The sequence below is a fragment of the Dromiciops gliroides genome, chromosome 1 (genome assembly GCF_019393635.1).
Source record: "Dromiciops gliroides isolate mDroGli1 chromosome 1, mDroGli1.pri, whole genome shotgun sequence".
Lineage (NCBI taxonomy): Eukaryota > Metazoa > Chordata > Mammalia > Microbiotheria > Microbiotheriidae > Dromiciops > Dromiciops gliroides.
This window is the reverse complement of record NC_057861.1, coordinates 559,616,396-559,637,456: the sequence shown is the minus strand read 5'-3', so window position 1 is coordinate 559,637,456 and position 21,061 is coordinate 559,616,396. Positions and strand designations below refer to the sequence as shown.

Genomic DNA, 21,061 nt, shown 5'->3' with positions numbered 1-21,061 from the left:
TGTTTTGGAATGGCTGCCGTATCATTAAACATACAAATCTCTCCCCACACATGTCACCACCTGTACATGCACACACACATGCATGCACACACATGCATGAATGCACGCACACATTCCTTTTTTTTTTGAAATTTTGATTTCCAGATTTTCTTCTCTCCCATCCCTTTCTTACCCACCAAGAAGGCAAACAATATGATAATTTTAATTTAACATGTGAAATCCTGCAAATACATATCCATATAAACTACATCATAAAAAAACAAAAAAAGTGAGAAAAGTATACTTCAGTTTGTACTCAGAATTCATCTGTTCTCTCTTTCTCTCTGGAGGGAGATAGCAATTTTTCATCATGAATCATTTGAAATTTTGCCGACTGACTTTTGCCCTTTTTTTTTTCGTTCCAGAGTACTTTGTTTGGCATATGGTAAGCACTTAATAAGTATGTATCAACTTACCACAAAGTGATTTTTTAAAACGTACTTTGTCTCCCTGGGCTCCCACATGGGAGGTTATGATTGTATCCTCTGTATAAAAGGGGAAATCCTTTTTCTTAATTTTTCTTTGTTTCTAATGTTCACTTTGTATTTTAAGTTCACAGTAAAAATAAATGGTTTTATATATAGATTAGATATTTGATAATTTTTTTTCATTTATTGGTAATGTGAGGATGCATTTTTTTTTGGGGGGAAGCATCTCAGGAAAGGAGAAAAATACAGATTTAAAATTGTGGTACTCCCCCCCTTCACCCAGAAATACTTTGTTTGGCTGCAGGCTCAGAACTGGCAAAAAAAAAAAGTATTACAAATTAATTTGTTCAGAATCCTCAGGGCAATAAAAATGTTCATAAGAGGAAATCTATCTAGAAAATGAGTCAGTTGAAGGGTTTGAAGGAAAAAAGAATGGCCAAATGGTTCTGGTAAAAAAAAAATCAACCTATCATTTCTATACTCTGATCCCTTATAAGTATCTTGTTAGTCACCTTTGACGGCCATGAACCAAACCAGCCAGGAGAGATGAGAATAAGGAAAAGGGGCAGCTGGGAATTAATATGGAATGAGAGGTAATAATATTGCAAAGGACATAGTAAAGGAGCTTCATAGAAGTGAAGTGTTTCTTGCAGCTATTTGGTATTGTACAGAAAGAAAGAGATAAGCAGCTGAATGAGTGAAAGAGCAGTGATGGAATTGGAGAGTTTTTCTTACAGTCCTTAAACCTTTTACAAATAGCCTTCTTGGGTAAATATAGGTGAAAAAAAATAGTCCCAAATGGGAGTGAGTAGTTTAGAAGAGTGATAATATAAAAGTTAGAAAATAGGGTTAATAAGATGGAAGTTTATAAAAATCTCCTCCAGTCAATTCTCCTACAAGTTTTCTCATTCCTTGAGGGACACAGATTTCATAGAGAAGAGTGACAAAAAAGAAAACAGAGAGTAAAAAAATAGAGAAGACTACATCAGCACCATGACAATAGATAGGAAAGAACAGATAGTAAAAATCACACAGAATAATAACATTTTGGGGAAATCAGCAAAAAATAATTTATAAAGACAAAAAAGGCTGCCTGAACAGGACAAATTAGTCAACATTTGCAAAAAAGAAAAAATGTTGGTCAATGAAAGAATTCTTTCAACAGAAGAATTAGAGTTCAAGAAGAAAGAAGATGAAAGCATTGCAACAATTTTCCCAAATATTCTTTAAACATTGATGAAATAATTCTAAGAAAGTTCAGAGTGGTCCTCAAGAGCAAATAGTTAAGTGAAATTATAGAAGTAAAAGATGGAAATTGGAATTTTAAAATTCAGAGGGAGAAGGAAGAACAGAAAATTACTTTTTTTTTTTTTTTTTTGGTGAGGCAATTGAGGTTAAGTGACTTGCCAGGGTCACACAGCCAGTAAGTTTTAAGTGTCTGAGGCCGGATTTGAACTCAGGTCCTCCTGACTCTAGGGCCAGTGCTCTATCCACTGCACCACCTAGCTGCCCCAGAAAATTATTTTTAGAAAGATATATATGTCAGCTTTACAAAATAAATTATGTATCCTTAAAATTAAAACAAAAATCTATAGATTATTACTTTATAAGAGTTATCATGAAAAAGGAGAATGGTGGGGGGGAAGGGGGCACGAAACAAAGATGGTGGAGAGAAGCCAGTAAGCTACCTGAGCTCTCCAAAATTTCCCTTAAAAACAACATTAAATCCAAACCTCTAAACAGATTCTGAAACTACAGAACCTAAAAAACGAAAAAGGATCACAATCTACCAAGTGGACATAATTTAAAAGACTTCATGAAAGGTCAGTTTCACTCAGGCAGGGGAGGAGCTGCGCTGCACTCCTCAGAACAGCTCAGCGTGGAGGGGGTTGGGGCAAGGTAGCGGGAAGCAACTGATGCCCCTTGATCCTGTCTCAGCAAGCTAGTGGCACAGCAGACCTGTGGTGAGATCCACCAGCACCAGCTGAGAGGGCAGGCTGCCACCTAGGGGGCCACCCATAGGATGGGTGAGACCAGGCCTGTCTATCCCCATGCTTGCACTGGAAGCAAGCCCAGGGTGGTGAGAAATCTATGTCATAGAGGCCTCAGAGCAGAAAGCCAGCAACACAGCCCCTATCTCCCAGCACAAGAAGCTTGAACCAGTGACCCTGGTGCCCGAGCAGTGGACCTCAACCTTAAAAAAAATAATAATAATAATAATAAGCTGCAGTATGAGCAAGAAACAAAAAATATTGAGAGCTTCTGTATTGACAGGGAAGAGACAAACACAAGGTCAGATGAGGATAATACTCTCAACTTGCCTACCTGTGAAGCCTCAAGAGGGAAGATGAGTTGGTCTCAAGAACAAAAAGCATTTTTTGGAAAAGCTAAAAAAGGATTTTAAAAATCAATTGAGGGGCAGCTAGATGGCACAGTGGATAGAGCACCGGCCCTGGAGTCAGGAGTACCTGAGTTCAAATCCGGCCTCAGACACTTAATACTTACTAGCTGTGTGACCCTGGGCAAGTCACTTAACCACAATTGCCTCACTAAAAAAACAAAACAAAAAAAAAATCAATTGAGAGGGCAGCTAGGTGGTCCAGTGGATAGAGTACTGGCCCTGGAGTCAGGAGGACCTGAGTTCAAATCTGGCTTCAGACATTTAACACTTACTAGCTGTGTGACCCTGGGCAACTCACTTAACCCCAATTGCCTCACCAAAAAAAAAAAAACAATTGAGAGAAGTAGAAGAAAAAATGAAAGCAATGCAAGAAAATTATGAAAAAAAGAATCAGCAACTTGGAAAAGGAAGCACAAAGATTGACTGAAGAAAACAATTCCTTAAAAAATTCATTTGGCCAAATGGAAATGGAGGTGCATAATCTGACTGAAGAAAACAATGCCCTAAAAATTCAAATTGGACAGTTGGAAGCTAAGGACTCCATGAAACATCAGGAATCAGTAAAACAAAATCAAAAGAATGAAAAAAAGAAGAAAATGTAAAATAACTCATTGGAAAGACAACTGACCTAGGAAACAGATACAGGAGAGACAATTTGAGAATCATTGGACTGCCTGAAAGCCATGATTAGAAAAAGAGTCAAGACACCATATTCCAGGAAATTATCAAGGAGAACTGCCCTGATATTATAGAATCAGAGGATAAAATCATCATTGAAAGAATCCACTGATCACCTCCTGAAAGAGACCCCAAAAGGAAAACTCCAAGAAATATAGTAGCCAAATTCCAGAATTACCAGGTGAAGGAGAAGATATTCCAAGCAACCTGAAAGAAGCAATTTAAATATCATGGAGCCACAGTCAGGATTGGTCAGGACCTGGCATCTTCAACATTAAAGGATAGCAAGGCTTGGAATATGATATTCTGGAAGGCAAAGGAGCTTGGATTGCAGCCAACAAACTATTACCCAGCAAAACTGAACATTCTCTTTTGGGGGAAAAGATGGACATTCAATGAAATAGGGGACTTTCAAGGTTTCCTGATGAAAAGACCAGAACTGAATAGAAAATTTGATCTAAACATACAAGAGTCAAGAGAAGTTTAAAAAGGTAAGCAAAGGGGGCAGCTATGTGGCACAATGGATAGAGCACCGACTCTGGAGTCAGGAGTACCTGGGTTCAAATCCAGCCTCAGACACTTAACACTTACTAGCTGTGTGACCCTGGGCAAGTCACTTAACCCCAATTGTCTCACTAAAGAAAATTTAAAAAAGGTAAGCAAGGGTGGAAAAGTTATTCAATAAGGTTAAACTGTTTACATCCCTACATGGGAAAATAATACCTATAACTCTTTAGAACTCTCTCTCTCTCTCTCTCTCTCTCTCTCTCTCTCTCTCTATATATATATATATATATATATATATATATATATATATATATATATTTGGGCAGACAGAAGGATTATACACAGAGGGTATAAATATATATTGTATTTGATGTGATGATATAAAGAATATAAAGGAGTTAAAAAGTAGTTTATGGGGAGAAGAAGAAAGGGGAGGTGGAATGGGGTGAATTACATCATATGAAGAGATGCAAAAACATTTACAAAAGAGGGAAAGAAGTAAGGGGGAAAAATTGTTTCAACCTTACTCTCACTAGATTTGATTCAAAGAGGGAATAACATATATGTTCATTTGGAAAAAGAAACAGCATATTGTTGAGGGAAGTAAAAGTGAGAGTGGGAAAAGGGTTGCTAATGGAAGGGAGGGCAGAAACAGGTGAGAAAAGGGTAAAGAAAATGGAGGGGAGCTAATAAAAAGGAGGGCACATTGGGGGAGGCAGGGGTAAGAAGCAAAACATTGGTGAGGAGGAATAGGGTGCAAGAAGGGAGGAAAATTACAAAGGAGATAAATAGAATGGAGGGGAATAGACAGCTAGTAATAATAACTGTGAATGTGAATGGGATGAACTCTGCCATAAAATGGAAGTGAATAGCAGAGTGGATTAAAAACCAGAATCCTTCACTATGTTGTTTACAAGAAACACATTTGAAGCAGAGAGAGACACACAGAGTAAAGGTAAAAGGCTGGAGCAGAATATATTATGCTTCAGTAAAGTAAAAAAAGCAGGGGTAGCAATCCTTATCTCAGACAAAGCAAAGGCAAAAATAGATCTAATTAAAAGAGATAAGGAAGGAAACTACATCTTGCTAAAAGGTACTATAGAAAATGAATAAATATCAGTACTAAACATATATGCACCAAGTGGTATAGCATCCAAATTCTTAGAGGAGAAGTTAAATTACTTGCAAGAAGAAATAGACAGCAAAACTATACTAGTTGGGGATCTGAATCTTTCCCTCTCAGAATTAGATAAATTTAGCCAAAAAATAAATAAGAAAGAAGTTAATGATGTGAATAGAGTGTTAGAAAACTTAGATATGATAGATATCTGGAGAAAACTGAAAGGGGATAGAAAGGAATATTCCTTTTTCTCAGCAGTACATGGCACATATACAAAAATTGACCTTGTATTAGGGCACAAAAACTTCATAGTTAAATGTAGAAAGGCAGAAATAGTAAATGCATCCTTCTCAGATCATGATATAATAAAATTAAATGTAATAAAGAGCCATGGAAAGGTAGAGTGAAACTTAATTGGAAACTAAATAATTTCATTCTAAAGAATGAGTGGGGGGCAGCTAGATGGCGCAGTGGATAGAGCACCAGCCCTGGAGTCAGGAGTATCTGAGTTAAAATCCAGCCTCAGACACTTAATACTTAACTAGCTGTGTGACCCTGGGCAAGTCACTTGACCCCAATTGCCTTACTAAAAAAAAAAAAAAAAAAAAAAAAGAATGAGTGGGTCAGACAACAAATCATAGAAACAATAACTTCGTCCAAGACAATGACAATAATGAGACAATGTACCAAAATCTATGGGATGCAGCTAACGCAGTGCTTAGGGGAAATCTTATATCTTTAACTGCTTACATCAATATAAAAGAGAAAGAGGAGATCAATGAATTTGGCATGTAACTTAAAACATTAGAAAAAGAACAAATTAAAAATCCCAAATTAAATACTAAATTAGAAATTCTGAAAATTAAAGGAGAAATTAATAAAATTGAAAGCAAAAAAACAATATAATTAATCAATAGAACTAAGAGCTGTTTTATGAAAAAACAATAAAATAGATAAACCATTGGTTAATTTGATCAAAAAAAAGAAAGAAGAAAACCCAATTACCAGTATTGAAAATGAAAGGGGTGATTTCACCACCAATGAATTGGAAATTAAAACAATAATTAGGAATTATTTTGCCCAACTGTATGCCAATAAATTTGATGATCTAAATGAAATTGATAAATATTTACAAATATACAAACTGTTCACATTAACTGAAGAGGAAATAAAATACTTAAATAAGCCCATATCAGAAAAAGAAATTGAACACTCCATTAATGAACTCCCTAAGAAAAAATCCCCAGGGCCAAATGAGTTTTCAAATGAATTCTAGCAAACATTTAAAGAACATTTAATTCCAGTATTATTCAATTTTTTTTAAATAGGAAAAGAAGGAGTTCTATCAAATTCCTTTTATGACACAAATATGGTGTTGATACCAAAACGAGACAAAGCAAAAACAGAGAAAGAAAATTATAGACCAATTTCCCTAATGAATATTGATGCAAAAATCTTAAGTAATATATTAGCAAGGAGATTACAGCACGTGGTCACCAGAATAATACACTATGACCAGGTGGGATTTATACCAGGAATGTAGGGCTGGTTCAACATTAGAAAAACTATTAACATAATCAACCATATCAATAAGAAAACTAACCAAAATCATATGATTATCACAATAGATGCAGAGAAAACTTTTGACAAAATACAGCACCCATTCCTAATCAAAACACTAGAGAACAGAGGAATAGGTGGAGCTTTCCTTAAAATAGTAAACAGTATCATATCCTTTGACCCAGTGATACCACTTTTGTGTCTTTTTCCCACAGAGATCATAAAAAAAGGGAAAAGGACCCATATGTACAAAAATATTTATAGCTGCTCTTTTTGTGGTGGCAAGGAATTGGAAATTGAGGGGCTGTCCATTAATTGGGGAATAGCTGAAGAAGTTGTGGTATATGAATGTAATGGAATTCTATTGTGCTGTAAGAAATGATGAGCACAAGGATTTCAGAGAAACCTGGAAAGACTTGCATGAACTGAAAATGAGTGAGATGAGTAGAACCAGCAGAACCTTGTACACATTGTCATCAACATTTTGTGTTGATCAACTGTGATAGACTGGATTCTTCTCAGCAATACAATGGTACAAGATAGTTCCAAAGGACTCACGATGGAAAAGGCTCTCCAAATCCAGAAAAAAAATAAAAGGACTGTGGAATACAGATGCAGACTGAACCATACTATTTCTTTTGTTTTTTGGTGCTGTTTTACTTTTTTGAGGTTTTTTCCTTTTTGCTCTGATTGTTCTCTTATAACATGACTAATGCAGAAATATGTTTAATGTTATTATACATATATAACCTATATCAGATTACTTGCTGTCTTGGGGAGGCGGGGTAAGGAAGAGAGGAAGGAAAAAAATTGAAACTAGAAATCTTATAATAACAAATGTTGAAAAACTATCTCTACATGTAACTAGAAAATAATAAAATACTTTAATTATTAAAAAAAAAAGAAAAAGAAAAAGGAGACCTGAATACCACTATAATTTTATCAAAACAATTGCTGAACAAGTTGTGGCATATGACTATGATGGAATATTATTGGGCTATAAGAAATGATGAGCAGGCATATTTCAGTAAAACCTGGAATGACTTACATGAACCAATGTTGAGTGAAATAAGCACAACCAAGAGAACATTGTACATGGTAACAGCAACATTGTGTGATGATCAACTGTGAAAGACTTTGCTCTTCTCAGTAATACAATGATCCCCAGCAATTCCTAAAGCCTTATGATAGAAAATGTTCTCCATGTTAAGAAAAAGAGCTATGGAGTCTGAATGAAGATCATAATACACCAATTTCATTTTATTTGTTGTTGCTATTTTTTCTTGTGGTTTTTCCCTTTTGTTTTGATTCTTCTTTTACAGCAGGACTAATATACTGCTTATATCATTTACAAGTATATATTATTTATATTATTATATTATATATAATCATTCTATACATATTTTTATATTAGTCATATATATGTGTTTTATATACACACATATGATTCCTTGCTGTCTTGGGAAGGGGAAAGGGAAGGAGAAAATTTTGGAACTCAAAATCTTATAAAAATTAATGTTGAAAACAATTTTTACATGTAATTGGAAAATAAAATAATATACTACCAAAAAAGAAATAAAAATTACCACAAAATATTGAAAGGAGAGTGCAATCTAAAAGAAGGATCCACAGAACACTACCAGAAAGAAACTTCAAGAATAATTTACCAAGAAACATTTTAATCATGTTTCAGAAATACATAAGGAAAACAAGAAAAATTACCAAGCTGATCATACATTCCCTTTCATCCAACAGTCATTATTTGTCACAAATGCCAAGGAAGATAACAATAAAAAACAGAACCGTAACATATGCCACAATATTTATGGCAGCATTTTTTTTTTTGCAGTAGGAAAGAACTAAAAACAAATTATGTGCCCATTGATTGGGAGTGCTGCTGAGAAAACCTATATCATAGTAATAAATACTAGTGTGCAGTAGGAAATAATAAATATGAGAAATTCAGAGGATTACGGGCAAATGTATAAGAACTGATTTAAATTAAAAACAATCAGAACAATAATCACTATGATAAAAGTATAAATGAAAAAATTGCTTTTAGTAACTGAAAAAATGGTAAGTCACCAGACTTGTAAAAGAACATAAAAATATGAATTAAAAGACAGCTGAAAAATGGGATTCTTTAGGCTGGTAAAGAGAAGAGTTGTGGAAGATGTGCGATGACCATTTTCTGCACAGATTTCAAGGGCTGTTATGTGAAAAATTATTAGACTTCTGGTTCATTGACTCACAGGGCAGAACTAGGAGCACCCAGTTAGTTGCAATGAACTGCCTCAAAGAAACATGGGGTATCTCTAGAGGTAGTGAACTCCTTAGCACTGGAAATCTTGAAAGAAAGATTGGACGATCATTTCTCAGGAATATTTTATTGAGAATTCCTGTCCAAGTAAGGCTTATATTCCATGACATCTGAGGTGCCTTTTTATCCCTGTGTTTCTATTCTTCTATAAATGTGACAAATGAATCAGCAGAGAAAGCCTTCAAGGGATAAAATGTCACAAAAAATGCAGCATGGGTATATATATGTAAAGAGGAAAGAGACATTCACAATCCTTTGATTTGTGGGATTATGTCATTTTTTTTTCCATTTCCTTTGCACATAATTCACACCTTCTGCAAAACAGCAAAGTGAAAATCCTCCAAAGTACATATGTTCCCTCAGTGTAGTTAATTGCTATCAGAAAGGAAAGATGACTATATTAGCTTTTTTTAGTGTGGCACTAGCATTAATTTCACAAGAGTTTAGTTATCCGGTCCATTTTCAGTTTAAACTACCAGAATTTAAAAACAGTATTATAAGAATTTAAATTTCACAAGTAATTATCATGCTTCCTTTGTTGTGGATATACAGGTAAAATGAAACAGCTCTTACCCTCAAGGAAGTTGCATTCTAAGAAGTGAAGAATATGTTCAAGCAAAATTGATGGGTTTCATTACCACAGAAGGAACTAAAACTTTTTTTATTATTATTATAATGAACAGTTATGGAGCCAACAATGGTGAAGTATCTTGCTTAGGGTTACATATCTACTAAGTGTCTGAGGCTGAGTTTAAACTCATGTGTTCCTGATTCCAGACCCGGTGTTCTATCCACTGTGCCACCTAGATGTGTTTTTCTGTCTAAAACCAGAATGTCTAGTTCAAAATTCAGTGATGTGAATTTTCATACTGGATATAATCTCTCCACTGCTGCAAAGTACAGTACCTTCACCCATTACTAAACCAATATAGGGCCTTGCAGCATTTGAAAATCTTCATTTTATAGTTGACTTTGTGATCAGTGTGCTGAATTTCCTTAAACATAGTTAATTTGGTATTTAAATTGAAAACATAGATTCTATCAGTGGGTCCCATACTTGAATCCTTTCCAACTTAATAAAATCTATCACAGTTTGATGAAGCTGTTTTAACCTAGGCACTGGGGTAAAATGTTAGAGGAAGGTAATAAGCACTGTGAGGCAACTAGATGGCTTAATGGATATAGAGCCAGGCCTGGAGTCAAGAAGATCTGAGTTCAAATCAAGACTCAAATACTTACTAGCTGTGTGACCCTGGCCAAATCACTTAACGTATGTTTGCCTTTATACACTGGAGAAAGAATTGGCAAACTACTCCAGTATCTATACCAAGAAAACTCCATAGACAGTGTGGTCCACAGAGACATGAAGAGTTGTGAGTGGTCTGGACCCAGCCAGGAACAGACAATGATTCCAGGTCCTCAGAGTCTTCAATGCCAGTGGCTTCTTCTGAGGCTGAGCTTGAGGACCAGTGAGGGGGTTTGGCATATGACCAGGGTGAAGTGGCTACAGTTTCTGCTGGAGTTAGGGTAAAGCACCCAGGTTCTGATCCAGTGGGCGGACTCTAGTGGTTGTGACCCAGTGGGGGAGGGGCACAAGCATGGCAAGCTTCTGACCATAGAGAATCAGATTCCAATCAGAAGTCTGCTTCTGGGCTGAGATGAGTAGTAAAAAGAGACAACAGACAATAGATAGCTTCTTTTGGGAAGGGGCAGACCAGAATACACCCTCAGAAGAAGATAATGACAAAGTCAAAGCTCCAACATCAAAAGCTTCCAAGAAAAATATTAATTGGTCTCAGGCCATGGAAGCACTCAAAAGGGATTTTGAAGAGAAAGTAAGAGAGATGGAAGGAAGATTTAGAGAGATGGAAGAAAGAATGGAAAAAGAAATGAGAGCAATGCAGAAAAGTCAGGAGAAAAAATGTCAACAGCTTGAAAAGCCAAATGGGAAAGGAGATCCAAAAGCTCTCTGAAGAAAATAATTACCTAAGAATTAGGATTGAACACATGAAAGCTAGTGACTTTATGAGAAACCAAGACACAGTAAAGCAAATCCAATTGAATAAAAAAAATAGAGGGCAATATGAAATATTTCCTTGGAAAAACAGCTGACCTGGACAATAGATCTAGGAGAAATAATTTGAAAATCATTGGACTACCTGAAAGCCATGATCAAAAAAATAGTCTAGAAATCATCTTCCAAGAAATTATCAGGGGAATTTGCCCTGATATTCTAGAAGCAGAAGGTAAAATTGAAACTGAAAGAATCCACTGATCACCTCCTGAAAGAGATCCCAAAAGTAAAATTTCCAGGAATATTATAGTCAAATTCCAGAGAACCCAGGTCAAGGAAAAAAAAATATTACAAGCAGCTAAAAAAAAAAAAAGGAATTCAAATAATGTGGAGCTACAGTAAGGATAAAACAAGATCTAGCAGCATCTACAGTAAAGGACTGTAGGATATAGAATATGCTATTCCAGAGGGCAAAGGGACTAGGACTAAAGCCAAAAATTACCTACCCATGAAAACTGAGTATAATCTTTAAGGGGGAAAAATGAGACTTCAATGAAGAAGAGTTGGACATGACCAAACAACCATAGGCAGAGTGTCCTTAAGTTAATTTTGGTAATTAAGCTTTTGTAAGTATACGGGCTTTAAAAACTCTGGCAAGGGGCAGCTAGGTGGTGCAGTGGATAAAGCACTGGCCTTGGATTCAGGAGTACCTGAGTTCAAATCTGGCCTCAGACACTTGACACTTACTAGCTGTGTGACCCTGGGCAAGTCACTTAAGCCCCATTTCCCCACCAAAAAAAACAAAAAAAAAACCCAAAAAACAAAAACTCTGGCAAACAATTTAAAATCTGTACAACTTCAACAAACAAAGAGCATTTTGGAATCTTCAGCAGCCAATCAGTTACCATCTTTCATAATTCCTATTTTAAAATTGCAGTCACAATGTTTCTAGTGTTTCAATCCAGAAACATCTTATATTTCATATTGTCTCTAGACCCCAGGGCTAGATTGCCTTTACATTTAAATGGGGACAACCATATGTGCAAAAGAATCTGAGGGGAAGATTGCAGTTTCATAGATATCATTTTAAACATTCTGACCTCACAAAATGCATGTTTTAACACTGAGGAGGATTTGTCTTTTAAATCTTGATCTTTCAATATTCTGATTTCAAAACCTAGGTTTTGTTAGAAAAAGAACAATACCACTGACATTTCAATGAGCTCTAGTGCTGTGATACTGTGCTTAAATTCTGTTACTATGCACCTATATATAACTCATAAATTGAGCATGACATTTTCTTTATGTGCTACATCAAATACAAATATGAAGAAATGATTACCATTACCTAACAAGCCTTTCCTCTTTACTTGTGTTTTACAGTATTGCTGAACACCTATTAAGGTCACTATTTCCATCTATCTCTTAACTTGTCCGTAGGCATTTAAGAGTACAGCTGTACTTGACTGAGTTTTTGGTAGCATTTACTATTAGAAGTCCCTAATGAAATTCATTAATCAAGCCAGCACAAATGCACTTTGAACCATTTACAGTACCACTCTCCATGAAATGCTGCATTTGGAATTAATCCATGAACATTCTGTGTGCTTATTTGCAAAAAAAAAATCCTATTCTATTTCTTAAAGACAAAAAGAAACAAAAAGAAAACCACCCCATTTAATTTGTAAAAAAAAAAAAAAAAAGTCTCCAGTGGAAAACGGCTTAAGATGGAGTAACATGTGTGGCAAGCTAGAAATAGTGCTATGTGACTGAGGAGGGCTTTGCCTTCTGAGAGGTATGGTCTCTAAACAGCCTATTTATACTGCTGAGATCTGAATTTTTTTGCAGTCTTTGATCCTCTGGGTAATGACTGGAACAGACCAGTAAAAGTGAGATTGTGGGCAGGATCAGTCTGCAGATTGGAGTCTGAAAAACAGTGCTCCAACACAAATCTACAAAATCCAGCTATTTGTAACACACACTTTTCTAATCTTCTAATTCTCTTTGGTGTCTAAAAACAGCTGATATATTAGTACAGAGAAGTCATCTAATGACATTATTAACAAAACATTTTTTTCTGTACTAAACTCTAGAAACTATAGCTATGAAAACGGCCCTACTATGAACTAACTGTGCAACTTATTTGTCATATCTATCCCAAGAGATGTCTTATATTCAATTTACCTCAGTAGATATATGCACTTAAAGGCATTGTCAATAACTTTTGGTCTACATAAACGTGGTCTGTTATAAGCATCTCTCACATCTCTTTACCCTTCTTGATTAGATGAAATATTCCCTAGAATTTTCCTCCCTAATTATTTTCTCTAATTTGCAAATAATGACTTGGGAATATAGAATAATCATGATAATAGTAAAGTGTTAATTGGAAGTGAGAGTCTATATGTAGAAGAAAGCATGTTGTCTCCAGAATCCCTGGTTGTTGCTTTTGTTATCCACTTTTAATGCTCTCCCAAATGTTCATGGCCTGCCTATGATGACTTTGTTAATACAATAGAATATGCAATGTGGTCAAATGGAAAGGCCACTAGGCTAAGCATCAGAGGATCTAAGATCTAAAAATTGGCTAAACTGGGCATTTGATCTTGATCAAGTCATTTATTCTCTTTAAACTTTTGTTTTTTCATCTATAAAATGCACACAATCTTATCTGCCCTGCTTGTCTCACAAAATTGCTCTGAGTGTACAATGAGATCATGGATATGGAAGTGATTTAAAAATTGCAAAGTAAAATATAAATGTATTATGATGATGAGAAACCAGGGTAGCATTGAGATTAGAAATACCTGCAATCACATTGTAAATTGTAAAAGCCCAGGATCTTCATTCTTTCCAGGTTGTGATTCAAGAACTGTAGAACCAAAGGCTTTTAAACCTAATGGATCAATTACACATAATCCTGTGATATGATTATGCCATGAATCCTTAGTCATTCATCTTAAACACACAGAATGTCATCTGCTTATTTTGATTGGAGAGAGAGAGAGAGAGAAAGAGAGAGAGAGAGAGAGAGAGAGAGAGAGAGAGAGAGAGAGAGAGAGGCCGACCTCTTTGTTTCTCTTTCACCCCCTTTCCTAGAACCCTTAATTTTTTGTTACTTTTGCTTTGGAAAACTTAGCTTCTTACTTTTTTGGAATTTAAGTCTCCAAATTAGAAAGATACCTTAAAGATCAGACTTGCATTTCCTGATTGGAGGAAGAATTAGCATTGGTTGTATATATTTGCAGAAGTGGTATGGAATAATAAATAGAATGCTGCACTTGGAATCAGAATTACTTGTATTCAAATCTAAATTAAATATTTAGGGTAACCTTTGGGTAACCAAGAAGCAGTCATTTTCATTTTCTGAACTTCACTGTCCTCATTAAGAAAATGGGGTTAACAGTGTAGCTATTAGGAACAAATAAGATATTTCATATAAAATACTTGTCAAACTTTAAAATAATACATATAAAATGTCTATTTTTATTGTTATTAATCTTAAAAATAATACTATCAGGGGCAGGTAGGTCACACAATAGACAGAACATTAAACGTGGGGTCCAGAAGATCTTAGTTCAATTCTTACCTCAGAAACTTACTAGCTGTGTGATGAAGGGCAGGTCACTTAATCACTTTTTGTCTTATCTGAGCTGCCTTCTTCTTCAAAATGGGCATACTAGCAACTATCTCTCAGAATTGTTGGGAGGACTAAATAAGATAAAATTTGTAAAGTGCTTTACAAACCTTAAAGCATTATATAAATGCTAACTATTATTATTATCTTTACTATTACTACAATTGTTACCACTGCTGCTGCTGCTCCTCATCCTCCTATATCCTTTAGTTAATATACATAGTATTCTAATTGTTACAAAAGCATAACAGGATTATTTTGGTCATTCAGGTGCTAAGAAATTGTTTAATAAATGTTTATTAAGTGAATTCTTACTCAAGTTTTACTTTAATAACACCCTAGCACTACAATACATTATTCTGTACAGTCTGTGTTTTAAACTTTCTGTGTTAGAATGACAGGAATGAGCAATCAATGTAGGTAGGGAGAAAAATATGGAGACTGGAGGGTGAATACATAGGACAAAGAAAGAATAAGGAAAGAAAGGGAAAACCAAATGAAAGAGTTGGAGGAAGAGCTCTGGGATACTACGTACTAGCCTAAATATATGAAATCAAATTTAAACCTCTAAAAGAAGAACCAAAAAGCCATTTTTCTAAAGGCCACTTACAGACACCAAGATCTAAGCACCATATAATCAGGGAGCATGACATAATCTACAGTATAAATAGTCTTTGGAATGATGTCTGGTTTTGTAACCGTGTACTGCTATATGTGTAATGTTAGGATTAAAAAGTTGAGGCTTAGATATATAAGATAAGAAAGAATGCTAATTTTAGATACAGAAATGTCTGTACTGGAAATTAAGCAGTGTATTCATCTGTCATTTGCAGTAAGAATGGATGTAGTAATAAGATATTTGATAAGAAATAAGACCTTAATCAGAAATAAGATTGCTGCAGTCATACAACCACAAATAGAGGCAGTAACAAATTGACCATATCATACAGGATCAACTGCTTTTTTGACAAATAAGTTCCATTAATCAGGATTCATGAACAATAGAGACAAATGAAAACCTTTAACCTTGGAGATGGAGTCAAATCTCATGACAGAAATAACAGATGTCACCAAATGGGGGCTTTTGTTGAATGAAGATTTTTTTTTAAGAAAAAAAAGATATTTCAAAGGTTTGTGAAACTGTATATTTCATTTTCACACTGTTTTTATAAAACATTCATTCACTCATTATATTGCTTTACAAAAATATGATGTAAGTGATCATATGTATGCTATATTTAAAAGAGATTATTGGTTAGTTATCTGGTTGGTGATTGCTCATATAATTTGTATCCTTTTTCTCCTAGTAGCTGCCAATTTTTTATCCATATTATTCTTCATTAATCCCTTCCTTTCAAGAAAAAACAAGAAAAGGGAAATGAGATTGAATACAGATCCGTTTATTTCATTCAAGATTCTTGAGTTCTCTCATCCATCACATCATGACATGAAACAATAGAGATACTTTCCTGACTGAATTGGACAAAAACAAACAGTTTTTTCTTCAATGCATGGAATAAATGACTCCTGGATGGCACAATGGACAGAATGCTATACCTGTAGTCAGGAATCTACATTCATATCTGGTCTCAATCATTTACTAGCTGTGTGAGCACAGGTAAGTCATTTAACTTCTATCTACCTCAGTTTCCTCAACTGTAAAATGGAGACAGTATTAGCACCTAACTTACATGGTTGAGGTAAAAATAAAATGAGATAATATTTTAAAAGTGCTTAGCATGGTTCCTGGCACATTAAAGCTTGTTTCCTTCCCTTTCTTATGAATTAATGAATGACTGAATCATATGTTAAATACTATATGCCAAGCACATTTTGAAGTATTCAGGATACAGATGATATAGCAAGAAAATCTGTTCCTTGAAGGAGTTTACATTATAATAGAAGGAAAAAAAACATAGATATTGGAGTGATGGTCAGATTATGAATTTCATTTGGAAAGTTCCAGAGATAGTGGGTAGAACATTGGATGGTCCCTTGGTGCCTTCTCCAAAGGAAAAAAAAATGTGTTGATGTAATTTCATTTCTCAGAGTAAGAGTTGTAATGTGGGGTGAAAAAATTAAGGGTAACAATGAAGATTCATGGTTCTAGGGAAGTCAAAACTTCATGTTTTAGCTCATCCATGGCATGTATTATGGACTGATTAGGAAGGGAGACCAAGAGAGTCTAGAAGTGAAAGTTGTCCACCTAAAGTTGAGGACAAATAGTTCCAGTTCATTCAGATAAAAGAGAAATATGATCAAAAGTCCAAATAAAAGAAAATTATGGTGATTTTCAGATTTCCTTGATAAAAAAATGCCCTTGCTGAAATGTTGGCTTAATATTACACATACAATTGTTTCCTTTGTCTGGTGATTATTTCCATTAAATTGAAAAGTTTGCACATGTTGACTTCACTTCTAAACCAGTGCTTTGTAGTTACCAGTGATCTCTTTATTAGCCAAAGTGATGGTCTTTTCTCATTGCTCATCCCTGTTCACCCTTTTGCAGCATTTGATGTTCTTCACTATGCTGTGCTATTGGATACTCAATCCTCTCTTAGTTTTCATGCTAGCTTTCTCTTGGTTCTATTTCTACATGTCTGGCTATTACTTCATAGTCTCTTTTGTGAGTTTATTACTTATATCCTACTCCATACTGTGTATATCCCCAAGCTCTGCCATCAGTTCTCTTCTCTTCCTACATTCTTTTACTTTGTGACATCATCATGAGGGGGCAGCCAGGTGAGAGTGATTAGAGAATTAGGACTCATTGTAAGGAAGACCTAGGTCCAATCCAGCCCTTGTTGTTGTTGTTGTTGTTGTTGTTGTTGTTGTTGTTGAGTTGTTGAGATTTTTCAATCATGCCCCAGTCTCCATGACTCCATTTGGGGTTTTCTTCACAAACATATTGAAGTGTTTTGACATTTCTTTCTTCAGCTCATTTTACAGATGAATGGACTGAGGCAAATAGAGTTAAGTAACTTGTTCAGGGTCACAGAGCTAGTAAGTGCTTGAGGCCAGATAAATCTTCCTAACTTCAGTCCCAATACTCCATTCACTATGCTAACTAGCTGTCCCAAATCAGTCCTCAGATACATATAAATTATGTTAACCTGGGCAAGTCACTTAACCTTTGTTTGCCTCAATTTCCTAATCTACAAAATGGACATAATAATAGTGCCCACTTTCCATGGTTGTTAGGAGTCTCAAATGAGATAATGAATGACTTAGCACAGTGTCCATATAAATATAAAAGCACTGTATAAATGTCTTATTAATTTTATTATTAGTATCATTATAATCTCTATGCAGATGACTCTCAAATCGACACTGCCATATTCTCTCTCCTTAGCTCCAATCATGTATTGCCAGCTACTTACATATATATATTTCATGCTGCCTGTGTCCTAGGTATCTGAAACTCAGCTCTTTCTGTGGTGAGCCTAGACATGAGGAAAGCCAAAGTTTTGTATATTTTTTCCCCTGGAGTTCCTGGGTATCTGATAGAGAATGAGAAACAGCAAGATCAAATAGCTTGACGTTTTCTCTCTTGGCCAGATTCCATCAGACCTAGAAAGGGTTTATATACATACCCATTTATAAAAAAAAAAAAAAAGAATTAAAAACAAATGTCCTATATAAAGTGTCAATAGAAAGGTAAATATGATGAAAAATAAAGTCATTTAATGAATCCCCAAATCAAGTAAACATTCATAGTTTGTTGATTATCATCTATGTTGGATTCTTTGTCACATTACCTCTCTGGTAGCGTGAATAATGAAGACGTGCCTGAATGTTGGACTTGCTTTTCTTGTTGTTAATTGCTCTGAACTGGAAAATGAATTACAATATTGAACAGATATGTATAGAACATGGGACAATTATGATATGTCCATTATAATGCTTGATTAGGCTTTTCCTTGTTCTCCTGCAGTGTGGGTGGTATAAAGGCAGAGGCCTTTGTTCTTCCAGAAGGTTATCTGTATAAGTTCACATGCAAAATGGGATATGTGTTATGCTGCACACACCCAGCAACAATGAAGGACTGCCTGCCACCACTTATTAGTAGCTGTATAGCTGTATGAGTCACAGGAAAAAGTCAATAGCTATGCCTTTTGCTATCCTTAAAAAAACAACAACACATCAAACAGAATGTGACAGTCTACAGTCAGTGAAAAATTGAATTCCCTATCTGAGGATTTAACTGAGAGAATGACTTGCCCTTCATTGCTCTCAAAATTCAAATATAAGGATCATGGGTATCAATGCTGATCTTTGTGGAAATAAAGAAGACAGTAGTGAAACATTCTCTGCTAACTGAGATCGTGTCTCTGTCTAACGTTAGCTTCAGAGAGGTACCCACTATAGAGGTTAGGGCACAGCTGTGTTATTTTCACACTAGGTAAACACATTGCTATATTCCTCATAAATTGAAATTCATTGATAAAAAGAGTCTGCAAAGCTATAAAATATATTATTGGCAAGAGAACTGTAATAATAATAATGCATGTTTATATAGCATTTGAAGGTCTGCAAAATGCTTTCCTTATAATAGCCCTTTGAGAGAAGTCTCACAAATAATAGCATCTCCATTTTGCAGAAGAAAAAAAAAGAAACAAGAGTTGAAGTTATTTGCCTAATATTATTGACTAGTTATGTGTCCAGCATAGAATGTAATAAATGCTTGCTGATTGAATGATTAAAAATTGTGCTCCCAGCATGGTTTTCATCTCTATGCATTTAGTCAAGTCTGGTTACTTAGTCAATATTGCCAACTTCAACTTATTAATACCTCTTGGAATGGAGGGAACAATTTGAAATGTGGGAGTTATATTATTGACATTTAGGAAAACAGATCATTAGAAAAACTCAAAGAAATCTGTTTAATTACATGTCTTTTGTGTTGTTGTGGTTTTTTTTTTTTGGTTCTCTTTCTAGTTTTATTTATCAATGTTCTCTGAATAATAAAGCTTAGTGGAGCCTAATTTCAAGGACCATTTTTTTTTTAAATATCATTATAAGGAAGGGATTGCATGCTTGAGAGGTCAAGAAGGCAGTCAAATTGAAGGTGTAATAAGAGACATCAATATTAAAAAAAACAATATTTATAATATACATGTATGGGCCTTATGGGTTTAGAAGTTTTCAATTTTATTCAAGCAACCCTCGACTTTGACTATGCTTTATCCTAGTCCATATTCCTTCAATGCTATCATATGCATATCTCCTCCCAGGACCCCATATCAGGTTTTTGACCTATTATTCTGGGAAGTTGATCAAATAAATGATACCAGTGCTTCTGGAAAAAAGTATGTGAATTGATTGCCTTAAAGGTCCTTTCACTCTCCTATTTCTTCTGAGACCAATATAGACATTCTTTTTTTTTTTTTTAATCTTACAATGTTGCTGTTATTGTGTACAGTGTTCTCCTGGTTCTGCTCTTTTCACTCAACATCAGTCCACTTAAGTCTTTCTAGATTTTTCTGAAATATGCCTGCTCAACATTTCTTATAGCACAATAGTATTTCATTACATTCATATACCAAAACTTGTTCAGCCATTCCCCAATTAATGGGCCTTCCCTCAATTTCCAATTATTTGCCAACACAAAGAGAGCTGATATAAATGTTTTTGTACATGTGGGTCCTTTTCCCACTTCTATGATCTCTTTAGGATACAGAACTAGGGGGCAGCTAGGTGCACAGTGGATAGAGCACTGGCCCTGAAGTTAGGAGGACCTGAGTTCAAATCCGGTCTCAGACACTTAACACTTACTAGCTGTGTGACCCTGGGCAAGTCACATAACCCCAATTGCCTCACCAAAAAAAAAAAAAAAAAAGGATACAGACCTAGTAGTGGTATTGCTAGGTCAAAGGGTATGTACAGTTCCATAGCCTTTTGGGCATAGTTCCAAATTGCTCTCCAAAATGGTTGGATCAGTTCACAGCTCCACCAACAATGCATTAGTGTTCCAATTTTTCCACAGCTTCTCCAACATATATTATTTCCTTTTTTGTCATATTAGCCAAGCTGATAGGTGTGAGGTGGTACCTCAGAGGTGTTTTAATTTGCATTTCTTTAATCAATAGTTATTTGGAGCATTTTTTCATATGGCAATAGATAGCTTTGATTTCCTCATCTCAAAACTGCCTGTTCATATCCTTTGACCATTTCTCATTTGAGGAATGACTTGTGTTCTTATAAATTTAACTTAGTTCATTATACATTTTAGAAATGAGGCCTTTATCAGAAAAACTGGCTATAATTTTTTTCCCCAGCTTTCTACTTCTCTTCTAATTTTGGCTGCATTGCTTCTATTTGTACAAAACCTTTTTAATTTAACATAATCCAAATCAT

General features: G+C 35.1%; 1 protein-coding gene across 6 annotated transcripts in view; it reads right to left on the bottom strand.

Annotated features, from left to right (window-relative positions):
- The window catches only part of LINGO2 (leucine rich repeat and Ig domain containing 2), a 1,558,843-nt gene that overhangs the window by 1,031,308 nt on the left and 506,474 nt on the right, over positions 1 to 21,061 (bottom strand). The gene's annotated exons all lie outside the window — the stretch shown is intronic.